The following is an 18123-nucleotide window of genomic DNA, read 5'->3' as shown; positions in this document are numbered from 1 at the left end:
ACTGTCGTTTTTTTTTTCTGGTCGAAATTTTGATTTTCAATATCTCAGCTCTGGAAAGGTCTAGAGCCTACATTCTTGCGCTCAGGTCTAAGTCTTATGGTCCTCTATCAGAATCCAGAGTTTTGAGAAGATTGGGGAAACTTAATTTTTCACCCAAAAAAAAAAAAAAAAAAACGTAAGGGATACCACTGTCCTTTTTTTTTCGGGTCGAAATTTTGAGTTTCGATATCTCAGCTCTGAAAGGGTCTAGAGCCTCCATTTTTGCACTCAGGTCTAAGTCTCATGGCCCTCTATCAGAATCCAGAGTTTTGTGAAGATTGGGGATACTTAATTTTTCACCCAAAAAAAAAACAAAACGTAAGGGGTACTACTGTCGTTTTTTTTTTTCGGGTCGAAATTTTGAGTTTCGATATCTCAGCTCTGAAAGGGTCTAGAGCCTCCATTTTTGCACTCAGGTCTAAGTCTCATGGCCCTCTATCAGAATCCAGAGTTTTGTGAAGATTGGGGATACTTAATTTTTCACCCAAAAAAAAAAAACGTAAGGGGTACCACTGTCGTTTTTTTTTCGGGTCGAAATTTTGAGTTTCAATATCTCAGCTCTGGAAGGGTCTAGAGCCTCCATTTTTGCACTCAGGTCTAAGTCTCAGGGCCCTCTATCAGAATCCAGAGTTTTGTAAAGATTGGGGATACTTAATTTTTCACCCAAAAAAAACAAAACGTAAGGGGTACCACTGTCGTTTTTTTTTTTCGGGTCGAAATTTTGAGTTTCGATATCTCAGCTCTGGAAGGGTCTAGAGCCTCCATTTTTGCACTCAGGTCTAAGTCTCATGGCCCTCTATCAGAATCCAGAGTTTTGTGAAGATTGGGGAAACTTAATTTTTCACCCAAAAAAAAAAAACGTAAGGGGTACCACTGTCGTTTTTTTTTCGGGTCGAAATTTTGAGTTTCGATATCTCAGCTCTGGAAGGGTCTAGAGCGTCCATTTTGGCACTCAGGTCTAAGTCTCATGGCCCTCTATCAGAATCCAGAGTTTTGTGAAGATTGGGGATACTTAATTTTTCACCCAAAAAAAAAAACGTAAGGGGTACCACTGTCGTTTTTTTTTTCGGGTCAAAATTTTGAGTTTCGATATCTCAGCTCTTGAAGGGTCTAGAGCCTCCATTTTTGCACTCAGGTCTAAGTCTCATGGCCCTCTATCAGAATCCAGAGTTTTGTGAAGATTGGGGATACTTAATTTTTCACCCAAAAAAAAAAACGTAAGGGGTACCACTGTCGTTTTTTTTTCGGGTCGAAATTTTGAGTTTCAATATCTCAGCTCTGGAAGGGTCTAGAGCCTCCATTTTTGCACTCAGGTCTAAGTCTCAGGGCCCTCTATCAGAATCCAGAGTTTTGTGAAGATTGGGGATACTTAATTTTTCACCCAAAAAAAAAAACGTAAGGGGTACCACTGTCGTTTTTTTTTTTCGGGTCAAAATTTTGAGTTTCGATATCTCAGCTCTGGAAGGGTCTAGAGCCTCCATTTTTGCACTCAGGTCTAAGTCTCATGGCCCTCTATCAGAATCCAGAGTTTTGTGAAGATTGGGGATACTTAATTTTTCACCCAAAAAAAAAAACGTAAGGGGTACCACTGTCGGTTTTTTTTCGGGTCGAAATTTTGAGTTTCAATATCTCAGCTCTGGAAGGGTCTAGAGCCTCCATTTTTGCACTCAGGTCTAAGTCTCAGGGCCCTCTATCAGAATACAGAGTTTTGTGAAGATTGGGGATACTTAATTTTTCACCCAAAAAAAACAAAACGTAAGGGGTACCACTGTCGTTTTTTTTTTTTCGGGTCGAAATTTTGAGTTTCGATATCTCAGCTCTGGAAGGGTCTAGAGCCTCCGTTTTTGCACTCAGGTCTAAGTCTCATGGCCCTCTATCAGAATCCAGAGTTTTGTGAAGATTGGGGAAACTTAATTTTTCACCCAAAAAAAAAAAACGTAAGGGGTACCACTGTCGTTTTTTTTTCGGGTCGAAATTTTGAGTTTCGATATCTCAGCTCTGGAAGGGTCTAGAGCGTCCATTTTGGCACTCAGGTCTAAGTCTCATGGCCCTCTATCAGAATCCAGAGTTTTGTGAAGATTGGGGATACTTAATTTTTCACCCAAAAAAAAAACGTAAGGGGTACCACTGTCGTTTTTTTTTCGGGTCGAAATTTTGAGTTTCGATATCTCAGCTCTGGAAGGGTCAAGAGCCTCGATTTTTGCACTCAGGTCTAAGTCTCATGGCCCTCTATCAGAATCCAGAGTTTTGTGAAGATTGGGGAAACTTAATTTTTCACCCAAAAAAAAAAAACGTAAGGGGTACCACTGTCGTTTTTTTTTTTCGGGTCAAAATTTTGAGTTTCGATATCTCAGCTCTGGAAGGGTCTAGAGCCTCCATTTTTGCACTCAGGTCTAAGTCTCATGGCCCTCTATCAGAATCCAGAGTTTTGTAAAGATTGGGGAAACTTAATTTTTCACCCCCCAAAAAAAAACGTAAGGGGTACCACTGTCGTTTTTTTTTTCGGGTCTAAATTTTGAGTTTTGATATCTCAGCTCTGGAAGGGTCTAGAGCCTCCATTTTTGCACTCAGGTCTAAGTCTCATGGCCCTCTATCAGAATCCAGAGTTTTGTGAAGATTGGGGAAACTTAATTTTTCACCCAAAAAAAAAACCGTAAGGGGTACCACTGTCGTTTTTTTTTCGGGTCAAAATTTTGAGTTTCGATATCTCAGCTCTGGAAGGGTCTAGAGCCTCCATTTTTGCACTCAGGTCTAAGTCTCATGGCCCTCTATCACAATCCAGAGTTTTGTGAAGATTGGGGATACTTAATTTTTCACCCAAAAAAAAAAAAACGTAAGGGGTACCACTGTCGTTTTTTTTTTCGGGTCGAAATTTTGAGTTTCGATATCTCAGCTCTGGAAGGGTCTAGAGCCTCCATTTTTGCACTCAGGTCTAAGTCTCATGGCCCTCTATCAGAATCCAGAGTTTTGTGAAGATTGGGGAAACTTAATTTTTCACCCAAAAAAAAAAACGTAAGGGGTACCACTGTCGTTTTTTTTTTTCGGGTCAAAATTTTGAGTTTCGATATCTCAGCTCTGGAAGGGTCTAGAGCCTTCATTGTTGCACTCAGGTCTAAGTCTCATGGCCCTCTATCAGAATCCAGAGTTTTGTGAAGATTGGGGATACTTAATTTTTCACCCAAAAAAAAAACTTAAGGGGTACCACTGTCGTTTTTTTTCGGGTCGAAATTTTGAGTTTCAATATCTCAGCTCTGGAAGGGTCTAGAGCCTCCATTTTTGCACTCAGGTCTAAGTCTCATGGCCCTCTATCAGAATCCAGAGTTTTGTGAAGATTGGGGATACTTAATTTTTCACCCAAAAAAAAAAAAAACGAAAGGGGTACCACTGTCGTTTTTTTTCGGGTCGAAATTTTGAGTTTCAATATCTCAGCTCTGGAAGGGTCTAGAGCCTCCATTTTTGCACTCAGGTCTAAGTCACCCAAAAAAAAAAAACGTAAGGGGTACCACTGTCGTTTTTTTTTTCGGGTCAAAATTTTGAGTTTCGATATCTCAGCTCTGGAAGGGTCTAGAGCCTCCATTTTTGCACTCAGGTCTAAGTCTCATGGCCCTCTATCAGAATCCAGAGTTTTGTGAAGATTGGGGAAACTTAATTTTTCACCCAAAAAAAAAAACGTAAGGGGTACCACTGTCGTTTTTTTTTCGGGTCGAAATTTTGAGTTTCAATATCTCAGCTCTGGAAGGGTCTAGAGCCTCCATTTTTGCACTCAGGTCTAAGTCACCCAAAAAAAAAAAAAAAAAACGTAAGGGGTACCACTGTCGGTTTTTTTTTCGGGTCAAAATTTTGAGTTTCGATATCTCAGCTCTGGAAGGGTCTAGAGCCTCCATTTTTGCACTCAGGTCTAAGTCTCACGGCCCTCTATCAGAATCCAGAGTTTTGTGAAGATTGGGGAAACTTAATTTTTCACCCAAAAAAAAAAACGTAAGGGGTACCACTGTCGTTTTTTTTTCGGGTCGAAATTTTGAGTTTCAATATCTCAGCTCTGGAAGGGTCTAGAGCCTCCATTTTTGCACTCAGGTCTAAGTCACCCAAAAAAAAAAAACGTAAGGGGTACCACTGTCGGTTTTTTTTTCGGGTCAAAATTTTGAGTTTCGATATCTCAGCTCTGGAAGGGTCTAGAGCCTCCATTTTTGCACTCAGGTCTAAGTCTCACGGCCCTCTATCAGAATCCAGAGTTTTGTGAAGATTGGGGAAACTTAATTTTTCACCCAAAAAAAAAACGTAAGGGGTACCACTGTCGTTTTTTTTTTCGGGTCAAAATTTTGAGTTTCGATATCTCAGCTCTGGAAGGGTCTAGAGCCTCCATTTTTGCACTCAGGTCTAAGTCTCATGGCCCTCTATCAGAATCCAGAGTTTTGTGAAGATTGGGGATACTTAATTTTTCACCCAAAAAAAAAAACGTAAGGGGTACCACTGTCGTTTTTTTTTTCGGGTCGAAATTTTGAGTTTCAATATCTCAGCTCTGGAAGGGTCTAGAGCCTCCATTTTTGCACTCAGGTCTAAGTCTCATGGCCCTCTATCAGAATCCAGAGTTTTTTGAAGATTGGGGAAACTTAATTTTTCACCCAAAAAAAAAACGTAAGGGGTACCACTGTCGTTTTTTTTTTCGGGTCAAAATTTTGAGTTTCGATATCTCAGCTCTGGAAGGGTCTAGAGCCTCCATTTTTGCACTCAGGTCTAAGTCTCATGGCCCTCTATCAGAATCCAGAGTTTTGTGAAGATTGGGGAAACTTAATTTTTCACCCCAAAAAAAAACGTAAGGGGTACCACTGTCGTTTTTTTTTCGGGTCAAAATTTTGAGTTTCGATATCTCAGCTCTGGAAGGGTCTAGAGCCTCCATTTTTGCACTTAGGTCTAAGTCTCATGGCCCTCTATCAGAATCCAGAGTTTTGTGAAGATTGGGAAAACTTAATTTTTCACCCAAAAAAAAAAACATATGGGGTAACTCTGTCGTTTTTTTTTTCGGGTCAAAATTTTGAGTTTCAATATCTCAGCTCTGGAAGGGTCTAGAGCCTCCATTTTTGCACTCAGTCTAAGTCTCATGGCCCTCTATCAGAATCCAGAGTTTTGTGAAGATTGGGGATACTTAATTTTTCACCCAAAAAAAAAAAACGTAAGGGGTACCACTGTCGTTTTTTTTTCGGGTCGAAATTTTGAGTTTCAATATCTCAGCTCTGGAAGGGTCTAGAGCCTCCATTTTTGCACTCAGGTCTAATTCTCATGGCCCTCTATCAGAATCCAGAGTTTTGTGAAGATTGGGGAAACTTAATTTTTCACCCCAAAAAAAAACGTAAGGGGTACCACTGTCGTTTTTTTTTCGGGTCAAAATTTTGAGTTTCGATATCTCAGCTCTGGAAGGGTCTAGAGCCTCCATTGTTGCACTCAGGTCTAAGTCTCATGGCCCTCTATCAGAATCCAGAGTTTTGTGAAGATTGGGGATACTTAATTTTTCACCCGAAAAAAAAAAACGTAAGGGGTACCACTGTCGTTTTTTTTTTTTCGGGTTGAAATTTTGAGTTTCAATATCTCAGCTCTGGAAGGGTCTAGAACCTCCATTTTTGCACTCAGGTCTAAGTCTCATGGCCCTCTATCAGAATCCAGAGTTTTGTGAAGATTGGGGATACTTAATTTTTCACCCAAAAAAAAAAACGTAAGGGGTACCACTGTCGTTTTTTTTTTCGGGTCAAAATTTTGAGTTTCGATATTTCAGCTCTGGAAGGGTCTAGAGCCTCCATTTTTGCACTCAGGTCTAAGTCTCATGGGCCTCTATCAGAATCCAGAGTTTTGTGAAGATTGGGGATACTTAATTTTTCACCCAAAAAAAAAAAACGTAAGGGGTACCACTGTCGTTTTTTTTTCGGGTTGAAATTTTGAGTTTCAATATCTCAGCTCTGGAAGGGTCTAGAGCCTCCATTTTTGCACTCAGGTCTAAGTCTCATGGCCCTATATCAGAATCCAGAGTTTTGTGAAGATTGGGGATACTTAATTTTTCACCCAAAAAAAAAAAACGTAAGGGGTACCACTGTCGTTTTTTTTTCGGGTCGAAATTTTGAGTTTCAATATCTCAGCTCTGGAAGGGTCTAGAGCCTCCATTTTTGCACTCAGGTCTAAGTTTCATGGCCCTCTATCAGAATCCAGAGTTTTGTGAAGATTGGGGATACTTAATTTTTCACCAAAAAAAAAAAACGTAAGGGGTACCACTGTCGTTTTTTTTTCGGGTCAAAATTTTGAGTTTCGATACCTCAGCTCTGGAAGGGTCTAGAGCCTCCATTGTTGCACTCAGGTCTAAGTCTCATGGCCCTCTATCAGAATCCAGAGTTTTGTGAAAATTGGGGATACTTAATTTTTCACCCAAAAAAAAAAAAACGTAAGGGGTACCACTGTCGTTTTTTTTTCGGGTCGAAATTTTGAGTTTCAATATCTCAGCTCTGGAAGGGTCTAGAGCCTCCATTTTTGCACTCAGGTCTAAGTCTCATGGCCCTCTATCAGAATCCTGAGTTTTGTGAAGATTGGGGATACTTAATTTTTCACCCAAAAAAAAAAAACGTAAGGGGTACCACTGTCGTTTTTTTTTCGGGTCGAAATTTTGAGTTTCGATATCTCAGCTCTGGAAGGGTCAAGAGCCTCCATTTTTGCACAAAGGTCTAAGTCTCATGGTCCTCTATCAGAATCCAGAGTTTTGAGAAGATTGGGGAAACTTAATTTTTCACCCAAAAAAAAAAAACGTAAGGGGTACCACTGTGGTTTTTTTTTCGGGTCAAAATTTTGAGTTTCGATATCTCAGCTCTGGAAGGGTCTAGAGCCTCCATTTTTGCACTCAGGTCTAAGTCTCATGGCCCTCTATCAGAATCCAGAGTTTTGTGAAGATTGGGGAAACTTAATTTTTCACCCAAAAAAAAAAAACGTAAGGGGTACCACTGTCGTTTTTTTTTCGGGTCAAAATTTTGAGTTTCGATATCTCAGCTCTGGAAGGGTCTAGAGCCTCCATTTTTGCACTCAGGTCTAAGTCTCATGGCCCTCTATCAGAATCCAGAGTTTTGTGAAGATTGGGGATACTTAATTTTTCACCCAAAAAAATAAAAACGTAAGGGGTACCACTGTCGTTTTTTTTTTTCGGGTCGAAATTTTGAGTTTCAATATCTCAGCTCTGGAAGGGTCTAGAGCCTCCATTTTTGCACTCAGGTCTAAGTCTCATGGCCCTCTATCAGAATCCAGAGTTTTGTGAAGATTGGGGATACTTAATTTTTCACCCAAAAAAAAAACGTAAGGGGTACCACTGTCGTTTTTTTTTTCGGGTCAAAATTTTGAGTTTCGATATCTCAGCTCTGGAAGGGTCTAGAGCCTCCATTTTTGCACTCAGGTCTAAGTCTCATGGCCCTCTATCAGAATCCAGAGTTTTGTGAAGATTGGGGATACTTAATTTTTCACCCAAAAAAAAAAACGTAAGGGGTACCACTGTCGTTTTTTTTTCGGGTCGAAATTTTGAGTTTCAATATCTCAGCTCTGGAAGGGTCTAGAGCCTCCATTTTTGCACTCAGGTCTAAGTCTCATGGCCCTCTATCAGAATCCAGAGTTTTGTGAAGATTGGGGAAACTTAATTTTTCACCCAAAAAAAAAAAACGTAAGGGGTACCACTGTCGTTTTTTTTTTTTCGGGTCGAAATTTTGAGTTTCGATATCTCAGCTCTGGAAGGGTCTAGAGCCTCCATTTTTGCACTCAGGTCTAAGTCTCATGGCCCTCTATCAGAATCCAAAGTTTTGTGAAGATTGGGGATACTTAATTTTTCACCCAAAAAAAAAAACGTAAGGGGTACCACTGTCGTTTTTTTTTTCGGGTCAAAATTTTGAGTTTCGATATCTCAGCTCTGGAAGGGTGTAGAGCCTCCATTTTTGCACTCAGGTCTAAGTCTCATGGCCCTCTATCAGAATCCAGAGTTTTGTGAAGATTGGGGATACTTAATTTTTCACCCAAAAAAAAAAAACGTAAGGGGTACCACTGTCGTTTTTTTTTCGGGTCGAAATTTTGAGTTTCAATATCTCAGCTCTGGAAGGGTCTAGAGCCTCCATTTTTGCACTCAGGTCTAAGTCTCATGGCCCTCTATCAGAATCCAGAGTTTTGTGAAGATTGGGGAAACTTAATTTTTCACCCCAAAAAAAAAACGTAAGGGGTACCACTGTCGTTTTTTTTTTTCGGGTCAAAATTTTGAGTTTCGATATCCCAGCTCTGGAAGGGTCTAGAGCCTCCATTGTTGCACTCAGGTCTAAGTCTCATGGCCCTCTATCAGAATCCAGAGTTTTGTGAAGATTGGGGATACTTAATTTTTCACCCAAAAAAAAAAACGTAAGGGGTACCACTGTCGTTTTTTTTTTCGGGTCAAAATTTTGAGTTTCTATATCTCAGCTCTGGAAGGGTCTAGAGCCTCAATTTTTGCACTCAGGTCTAAGTCTCATGGCCCTCTATCAGAATCCAGAGTTTTGTGAAGATTGGGGATACTTAATTTTTCACCCAAAAAAATAAAAACGTAAGGGGTACCACTGTCGTTTTTTTTTTTTCGGGTCGAAATTTTGAGTTTCAATATCTCAGCTCTGGAAGGGTCTAGAGCCTCCATTTTTGCACTCAGGTCTAAGTCTCATGGCCCTCTATCAGAATCCAGAGTTTTGTGAAGATTGGGGATACTTAATTTTTCACCCAAAAAAAAAAACGTAAGGGGTACCACTGTCGTTTTTTTTTTCGGGTCAAAATTTTGAGTTTCGATATCTCAGCTCTGGAAGGGTCTAGAGCCTCCATTTTTGCACTCAGGTCTAAGTCTCATGGCCCTCTATCAGAATCCAAAGTTTTGTGAAGATTGGGGATACTTAATTTTTCACCCAAAAAAAAAAACGTAAGGGGTACCACTGTCGTTTTTTTTTCGGGTCGAAATTTTGAGTTTCGACATCTCAGCTCTGGAAGGGTCTAGAGCCTCCATTTTTGCACTCAGGTCTAAGTCTCATGGCCCTCTATCAGAATCCAGAGTTTTGTGAAGATTGGGGAAACTTAATTTTTCACCCAAAAAAAAAAAACGTAAGGGGTACCACTGTCGTTTTTTTTTTCGGGTCAAAATTTTGAGTTTCAATATCTCAGCTCTGGAAGGGTCTAGAGCCTCCATTTTTGCACTCAGGTCTAAGTCTCATGGCCCTCTATCAGAATCCAGAGTTTTGTGAAGATTGGGGAAACTTAATTTTTCACCCAAAAAAAAAAACGTAAGGGGTACCACTGTCGTTTTTTTTTTCGGGTCAAAATTTTGAGTTTCGATATCTCAGCTCTGGAAGGGTGTAGAGCCTCCATTTTTGCACTCAGGTCTAAGTCTCATGGCCCTCTATCAGAATCCAGAGTTTTGTGAAGATTGGGGATACTTAATTTTTCACCCAAAAAAAAAAACGTAAGGGGTACCACTGTCGTTTTTTTTTCGGGTCGAAATTTTGAGTTTCAATATCTCAGCTCTGGAAGGGTCTAGAGCCTCCATTTTTGCACTCAGGTCTAAGTCTCATGGCCCTCTATCAGAATCCAGAGTTTTGTGAAGATTGGGGAAACTTAATTTTTCACCCCAAAAAAAAAACGTAAGGGGTACCACTGTCGTTTTTTTTTTTCGGGTCAAAATTTTGAGTTTCGATATCCCAGCTCTGGAAGGGTCTAGAGCCTCCATTGTTGCACTCAGGTCTAAGTCTCATGGCCCTCTATCAGAATCCAGAGTTTTGTGAAGATTGGGGAAACTTAATTTTTCACCCAAAAAAAAAAAACGTAAGGGGTACCACTGTCGTTTTTTTTTTTCGGGTCGAAATTTTGAGTTTCGATATCTCAGCTCTGGAAGGGTCTAGAGCCTCCATTTTTGCACTCAGGTCTAAGTCTCATGGCCCTCTATCAGAATCCAAAGTTTTGTGAAGATTGGGGATACTTAATTTTTCACCCAAAAAAAAAAACGTAAGGGGTACCACTGTCGTTTTTTTTTCGGGTCGAAATTTTGAGTTTCGACATCTCAGCTCTGGAAGGGTCTAGAGCCTCCATTTTTGCACTCAGGTCTAAGTCTCATGGCCCTCTATCAGAATCCAGAGTTTTGTGAAGATTGGGGAAAATTTAATTTTTCACCCCCAAAAAAAAACGTAAGGGGTACCACTGTCGTTTTTTTTTTCGGGTCGAAATTTTGAGTTTCAATATCTCAGCTCTGGAAGGGTCTAGAGCCTCCATTTTTGCACTCAGGTCTAAGTCTCATGGCCCTCTATCAGAATCCAGAGTTTTGTGAAGATTGGGGAAACTTAATTTTTCACCCAAAAAAAAAAACGTAAGGGGTACCACTGTCGTTTTTTTTTTCGGGTCAAAATTTTGAGTTTCAATATTTCAGCTCTGGAAGGGTCTAGAGCCTCCATTTTTGCACTCAGGTCTAAGTCTCATGGCCCTCTATCAGAATCCAGAGTTTTGTGAAGATTGGGGAAACTTAATTTTTCACCCAAAAAAAAAAAACGTAAGGGGTACCACTGTCGTTTTTTTTTTCGGGTCAAAATTTTGAGTTTCGATATCTCAGCTCTGGAAGGGTGTAGAGCCTCCATTTTTGCACTCAGGTCTAAGTCTCATGGCCCTCTATCAGAATCCAGAGTTTTGTGAAGATTGGGGATACTTAATTTTTCACCCAAAAAAAAAAAACGTAAGGGGTACCACTGTCGTTTTTTTTTCGGGTCGAAATTTTGAGTTTCAATATCTCAGCTCTGGAAGGGTCTAGAGCCTCCATTTTTGCACTCAGGTCTAAGTCTCATGGCCCTCTATCAGAATCCAGAGTTTTGTGAAGATTGGGGAAACTTAATTTTTCACCCCAAAAAAAAAACGTAAGGGGTACCACTGTCGTTTTTTTTTTTCGGGTCAAAATTTTGAGTTTCGATATCCCAGCTCTGGAAGGGTCTAGAGCCTCCATTGTTGCACTCAGGTCTAAGTCTCATGGCCCTCTATCAGAATCCAGAGTTTTGTGAAGATTGGGGATACTTAATTTTTCACCCAAAAAAAAAAACGTAAGGGGTACCACTGTCGTTTTTTTTTTCGGGTCAAAATTTTGAGTTTCTATATCTCAGCTCTGGAAGGGTCTAGAGCCTCCATTTTTGCACTCAGGTCTAAGTCTCATGGCCCTCTATCAGAATCCAGAGTTTTGTGAAGATTGGGGATACTTAATTTTTCACCCAAAAAAATAAAAACGTAAGGGGTACCACTGTCGTTTTTTTTTTCGGGTCGAAATTTTGAGTTTCAATATCTCAGCTCTGGAAGGGTCTAGAGCCTCCATTTTTGCACTCAGGTCTAAGTCTCATGGCCCTCTATCAGAATCCAGAGTTTTGTGAAGATTGGGGATACTTAATTTTTCACCCAAAAAAAAAAAACGTAAGGGGTACCACTGTCGTTTTTTTTTTCGGGTCAAAATTTTGAGTTTCGATATCTCAGCTCTGGAAGGGTCTAGAGCCTCCATTTTTGCACTCAGGTCTAAGTCTCATGGCCCTCTATCAGAATCCAGAGTTTTGTGAAGATTGGGGATACTTAATTTTTCACCCAAAAAAAAAAACGTAAGGGGTACCACTGTCGTTTTTTTTTCGGGTCGAAATTTTGAGTTTCAATATCTCAGCTCTGGAAGGGTCTAGAGCCTCCATTTTTGCACTCAGGTCTAAGTCTCATGGCCCTCTATCAGAATCCAGAGTTTTGTGAAGATTGGGGAAACTTAATTTTTCACCCAAAAAAAAAAAACGTAAGGGGTACCACTGTCGTTTTTTTTTTTCGGGTCGAAATTTTGAGTTTCGATATCTCAGCTCTGGAAGGGTCTAGAGCCTCCATTTTTGCACTCAGGTCTAAGTCTCATGGCCCTCTATCAGAATCCAAAGTTTTGTGAAGATTGGGGATACTTAATTTTTCACCCAAAAAAAAAAACGTAAGGGGTACCACTGTCGTTTTTTTTTCGGGTCGAAATTTTGAGTTTCGACATCTCAGCTCTGGAAGGGTCTAGAGCCTCCATTTTTGCACTCAGGTCTAAGTCTCATGGCCCTCTATCAGAATCCAGAGTTTTGTGAAGATTGGGGAAATTTAATTTTTCACCCCAAAAAAAAAAACGTAAGGGGTACCACTGTCGTTTTTTTTTTCGGGTCGAAATTTTGAGTTTCAATATCTCAGCTCTGGAAGGGTCTAGAGCCTCCATTTTTGCACTCAGGTCTAAGTCTCATGGCCCTCTATCAGAATCCAGAGTTTTGTGAAGATTGGGGAAACTTAATTTTTCACCCAAAAAAAAAAACGTAAGGGGTACCACTGTCGTTTTTTTTTTCGGGTCAAAATTTTGAGTTTCAATATCTCAGCTCTGGAAGGGTCTAGAGCCTCCATTTTTGCACTCAGGTCTAAGTCTCATGGCCCTCTATCAGAATCCAGAGTTTTGTGAAGATTGGGGAAACTTAATTTTTCACCCAAAAAAAAAAACGTAAGGGGTACCACTGTCGTTTTTTTTTTCGGGTCAAAATTTTGAGTTTCGATATCTCAGCTCTGGAAGGGTGTAGAGCCTCCATTTTTGCACTCAGGTCTAAGTCTCATGGCCCTCTATCAGAATCCAGAGTTTTGTGAAGATTGGGGATACTTAATTTTTCACCCAAAAAAAAAAAACGTAAGGGGTACGTACCACTGTCGTTTTTTTTTCGGGTCGAAATTTTGAGTTTCAATATCTCAGCTCTGGAAGGGTCTAGAGCCTCCATTTTTGCACTCAGGTCTAAGTCTCATGGCCCTCTATCAGAATCCAGAGTTTTGTGAAGATTGGGGAAACTTAATTTTTCACCCAAAAAAAAAAACGTAAGGGGTACCACTGTCGTTTTTTTTTCGGGTCAAAATTTTGAGTTTCGATATCTCAGCTCTGGAAGGGTCTAGAGCCTCCATTTTTGCACTCAGGTCTAAGTCTCATGGCCCTCTATCACAATCCAGAGTTTTGTGAAGATTGGGGATACTTAATTTTTCACCCAAAAAAAAAAAACGTAAGGGGTACCACTGTCGTTTTTTTTTTCGGGTCGAAATTTTGAGTTTCGATATCTCAGCTCTGGAAGGGTCTAGAGCCTCCATTTTTGCACTCAGGTCTAAGTCTCATGGCCCTCTATCAGAATCCAGAGTTTTGTGAAGATTGGGGAAACTTAATTTTTCACCCAAAAAAAAAACGTAAGGGGTACCACTGTCGTTTTTTTTTTTCGGGTCAAAATTTTGAGTTTCGATATCTCAGCTCTGGAAGGGTCTAGAGCCTTCATTGTTGCACTCAGGTCTAAGTCTCATGGCCCTCTATCAGAATCCAGAGTTTTGTGAAGATTGGGGATACTTAATTTTTCACCCAAAAAAAAAACTTAAGGGGTACCACTGTCGTTTTTTTTCGGGTCGAAATTTTGAGTTTCAATATCTCAGCTCTGGAAGGGTCTAGAGCCTCCATTTTTGCACTCAGGTCTAAGTCTCATGGCCCTCTATCAGAATCCAGAGTTTTGTGAAGATTGGGGATACTTAATTTTTCACCCAAAAAAAAAAAAACGAAAGGGGTACCACTGTCGTTTTTTTTCGGGTCGAAATTTTGAGTTTCAATATCTCAGCTCTGGAAGGGTCTAGAGCCTTCATTGTTGCACTCAGGTCTAAGTCTCATGGCCCTCTATCAGAATCCAGAGTTTTGTGAAGATTGGGGATACTTAATTTTTCACCCAAAAAAAAAACTTAAGGGGTACCACTGTCGTTTTTTTTCGGGTCGAAATTTTGAGTTTCAATATCTCAGCTCTGGAAGGGTCTAGAGCCTCCATTTTTGCACTCAGGTCTAAGTCTCATGGCCCTCTATCAGAATCCAGAGTTTTGTGAAGATTGGGGATACTTAATTTTTCACCCAAAAAAAAAAAAACGAAAGGGGTACCACTGTCGTTTTTTTTCGGGTCGAAATTTTGAGTTTCAATATCTCAGCTCTGGAAGGGTCTAGAGCCTCCATTTTTGCACTCAGGTCTAAGTCACCCAAAAAAAAAAAACGTAAGGGGTACCACTGTCGTTTTTTTTTTCGGGTCAAAATTTTGAGTTTCGATATCTCAGCTCTGGAAGGGTCTAGAGCTTCCATTTTTGCACTCAGGTCTAAGTCTCATGGCCCTCTATCAGAATCCAGAGTTTTGTGAAGATTGGGGAAACTTAATTTTTCACCCAAAAAAAAAAACGTAAGGGGTACCACTGTCGTTTTTTTTTCGGGTCGAAATTTTGAGTTTCAATATCTCAGCTCTGGAAGGGTCTAGAGCCTCCATTTTTGCACTCAGGTCTAAGTCACCCAAAAAAAAAAAAAAAACGTAAGGGGTACCACTGTCGGTTTTTTTTTCGGGTCAAAATTTTGAGTTTCGATATCTCAGCTCTGGAAGGGTCTAGAGCCTCCATTTTTGCACTCAGGTCTAAGTCTCACGGCCCTCTATCAGAATCCAGAGTTTTGTGAAGATTGGGGAAACTTAATTTTTCACCCAAAAAAAAAACGTAAGGGGTACCACTGTCGTTTTTTTTTTCGGGTCGAAATTTTGAGTTTCAATATCTCAGCTCTGGAAGGGTCTAGAGCCTCCATTTTTGCACTCAGGTCTAAGTCACCCAAAAAAAAAAAACGAAAGGGGTACCACTGTCGTTTTTTTTCGGGTCGAAATTTTGAGTTTCAATATCTCAGCTCTGGAAGGGTCTAGAGCCTTCATTGTTGCACTCAGGTCTAAGTCTCATGGCCCTCTATCAGAATCCAGAGTTTTGTGAAGATTGGGGATACTTAATTTTTCACCCAAAAAAAAAACTTAAGGGGTACCACTGTCGTTTTTTTTCGGGTCGAAATTTTGAGTTTCAATATCTCAGCTCTGGAAGGGTCTAGAGCCTCCATTTTTGCACTCAGGTCTAAGTCTCATGGCCCTCTATCAGAATCCAGAGTTTTGTGAAGATTGGGGATACTTAATTTTTCACCCAAAAAAAAAAAAACGAAAGGGGTACCACTGTCGTTTTTTTTCGGGTCGAAATTTTGAGTTTCAATATCTCAGCTCTGGAAGGGTCTAGAGCCTCCATTTTTGCACTCAGGTCTAAGTCACCCAAAAAAAAAAAACGTAAGGGGTACCACTGTCGTTTTTTTTTTCGGGTCAAAATTTTGAGTTTCGATATCTCAGCTCTGGAAGGGTCTAGAGCTTCCATTTTTGCACTCAGGTCTAAGTCTCATGGCCCTCTATCAGAATCCAGAGTTTTGTGAAGATTGGGGAAACTTAATTTTTCACCCAAAAAAAAAAACGTAAGGGGTACCACTGTCGTTTTTTTTTCGGGTCGAAATTTTGAGTTTCAATATCTCAGCTCTGGAAGGGTCTAGAGCCTCCATTTTTGCACTCAGGTCTAAGTCACCCAAAAAAAAAAAAAAAACGTAAGGGGTACCACTGTCGGTTTTTTTTTCGGGTCAAAATTTTGAGTTTCGATATCTCAGCTCTGGAAGGGTCTAGAGCCTCCATTTTTGCACTCAGGTCTAAGTCTCACGGCCCTCTATCAGAATCCAGAGTTTTGTGAAGATTGGGGAAACTTAATTTTTCACCCAAAAAAAAAACGTAAGGGGTACCACTGTCGTTTTTTTTTTCGGGTCGAAATTTTGAGTTTCAATATCTCAGCTCTGGAAGGGTCTAGAGCCTCCATTTTTGCACTCAGGTCTAAGTCACCCAAAAAAAAAAAACGTAAGGGGTACCACTGTCGGTTTTTTTTTCGGGTCAAAATTTTGAGTTTCGATATCTCAGCTCTGGAAGGGTCTAGAGCCTCCATTTTTGCACTCAGGTCTAAGTCTCACGGCCCTCTATCAGAATCCAGAGTTTTGTGAAGATTGGGGAAACTTAATTTTTCACCCAAAAAAAAAAACGTAAGGGGTACCACTGTCGTTTTTTTTTTCGGGTCAAAATTTTGAGTTTCGATATCTCAGCTCTGGAAGGGTCTAGAGCCTCCATTTTTGCACTCAGGTCTAAGTCTCATGGCCCTCTATCAGAATCCAGAGTTTTGTGAAGATTGGGGATACTTAATTTTTCACCCAAAAAAAAAAACGTAAGGGGTACCACTGTCGTTTTTTTTTTTCGGGTCGAAATTTTGAGTTTCAATATCTCAGCTCTGGAAGGGTCTAGAGCCTCCATTTTTGCACTCAGGTCTAAGTCTCATGGCCCTCTATCAGAATCCAGAGTTTTTTGAAGATTGGGGAAACTTAATTTTTCACCCAAAAAAAAAAACGTAAGGGGTACCACTGTCGTTTTTTTTTTCGGGTCAAAATTTTGAGTTTCGATATCTCAGCTCTGGAAGGGTCTAGAGCCTCCATTTTTGCACTCAGGTCTAAGTCTCATGGCCCTCTATCAGAATCCAGAGTTTTGTGAAGATTGGGGAAACTTAATTTTTCACCCCAAAAAAAAAACGTAAGGGGTACCACTGTCGTTTTTTTTTCGGGTCAAAATTTTGAGTTTCGATATCTCAGCTCTGGAAGGGTCTAGAGCCTCCATTTTTGCACTCAGGTCTAAGTCTCATGGCCCTCTATCAGAATCCAGAGTTTTGTGAAGATTGGGAAAACTTAATTTTTCACCCAAAAAAAAAAACATAAGGGGTAACTCTGTCGTTTTTTTTTTCGGGTCAAAATTTTGAGTTTCAATATCTCAGCTCTGGAAGGGTCTAGAGCCTCCATTTTTGCACTCAGGTCTAAGTCTCATGGCCCTCTATCAGAATCCAGAGTTTTGTGAAGATTGGGGATACTTAATTTTTCACCCAAAAAAAAAAAAACGTAAGGGGTACCACTGTCGTTTTTTTTTCGGGTCGAAATTTTGAGTTTCAATATCTCAGCTCTGGAAGGGTCTAGAGCCTCCATTTTTGCACTCAGGTCTAAGTCTCATGGCCCTCTATCAGAATCCAGAGTTTTGTGAAGATTGGGGATACTTAATTTTTCACCCAAAAAAAAAAACGTAAGGGGTACCACTGTCGTTTTTTTTTCGGGTCGAAATTTTGAGTTTCAATATCTCAGCTCTGGAAGGGTCTAGAGCCTCCATTTTTGCACTCAGGTCTAAGTCTCATGGCCCTCTATCAGAATCCAGAGTTTTGTGAAGATTGGGGAAACTTAATTTTTCACCCAAAAAAAAAAACGTAAGGGGTACCACTGTCGTTTTTTTTTTTCGGGTCAAAATTTTGAGTTTCGATATCTCAGCTCTGGAAGGGTCTAGAGCCTCCATTGTTGCACTCAGGTCTAAGTCTCATGGCCCTCTATCAGAATCCAGAGTTTTGTAAAGATTGGGGAAACTTAATTTTTCACCCCAAAAAAAAAAACGTAAGGGGTACCACTGTCGTTTTTTTTTTCGGGTCTAAATTTTGAGTTTTGATATCTCAGCTCTGGAAGGGTCTAGAGCCTCCATTTTTGCACTCAGGTCTAAGTCTCATGGCCCTCTATCAGAATCCAGAGTTTTGTGAAGATTGGGGAAACTTAATTTTTCACCCAAAAAAAAAAACGTAAGGGGTACCACTGTCGTTTTTTTTTCGGGTCAAAATTTTGAGTTTCGATATCTCAGCTCTGGAAGGGTCTAGAGCCTCCATTTTTGCACTCAGGTCTAAGTCTCATGGCCCTCTATCACAATCCAGAGTTTTGTGAAGATTGGGGATACTTAATTTTTCACCCAAAAAAAAAAAACGTAAGGGGTACCACTGTCGTTTTTTTTTTCGGGTCGAAATTTTGAGTTTCGATATCTCAGCTCTGGAAGGGTCTAGAGCCTCCATTTTTGCACTCAGGTCTAAGTCTCATGGCCCTCTATCAGAATCCAGAGTTTTGTGAAGATTGGGGAAACTTAATTTTTCACCCAAAAAAAAAAACGTAAGGGGTACCACTGTCGTTTTTTTTTTTCGGGTCAAAATTTTGAGTTTCGATATCTCAGCTCTGGAAGGGTCTAGAGCCTCCATTTTTGCACTCAGGTCTAAGTCTCATGGCCCTCTATCAGAATCCAGAGTTTTGTGAAGATTGGGGATACTTAATTTTTCACC

Source organism: Pimephales promelas, chromosome 15, assembly GCF_988280905.1.
Source record: "Pimephales promelas chromosome 15, fPimPro1.hap1.1, whole genome shotgun sequence".
Classification (NCBI taxonomy): domain Eukaryota; kingdom Metazoa; phylum Chordata; class Actinopteri; order Cypriniformes; family Leuciscidae; genus Pimephales; species Pimephales promelas.
Note: the sequence above shows the minus strand (reverse complement) of the source record.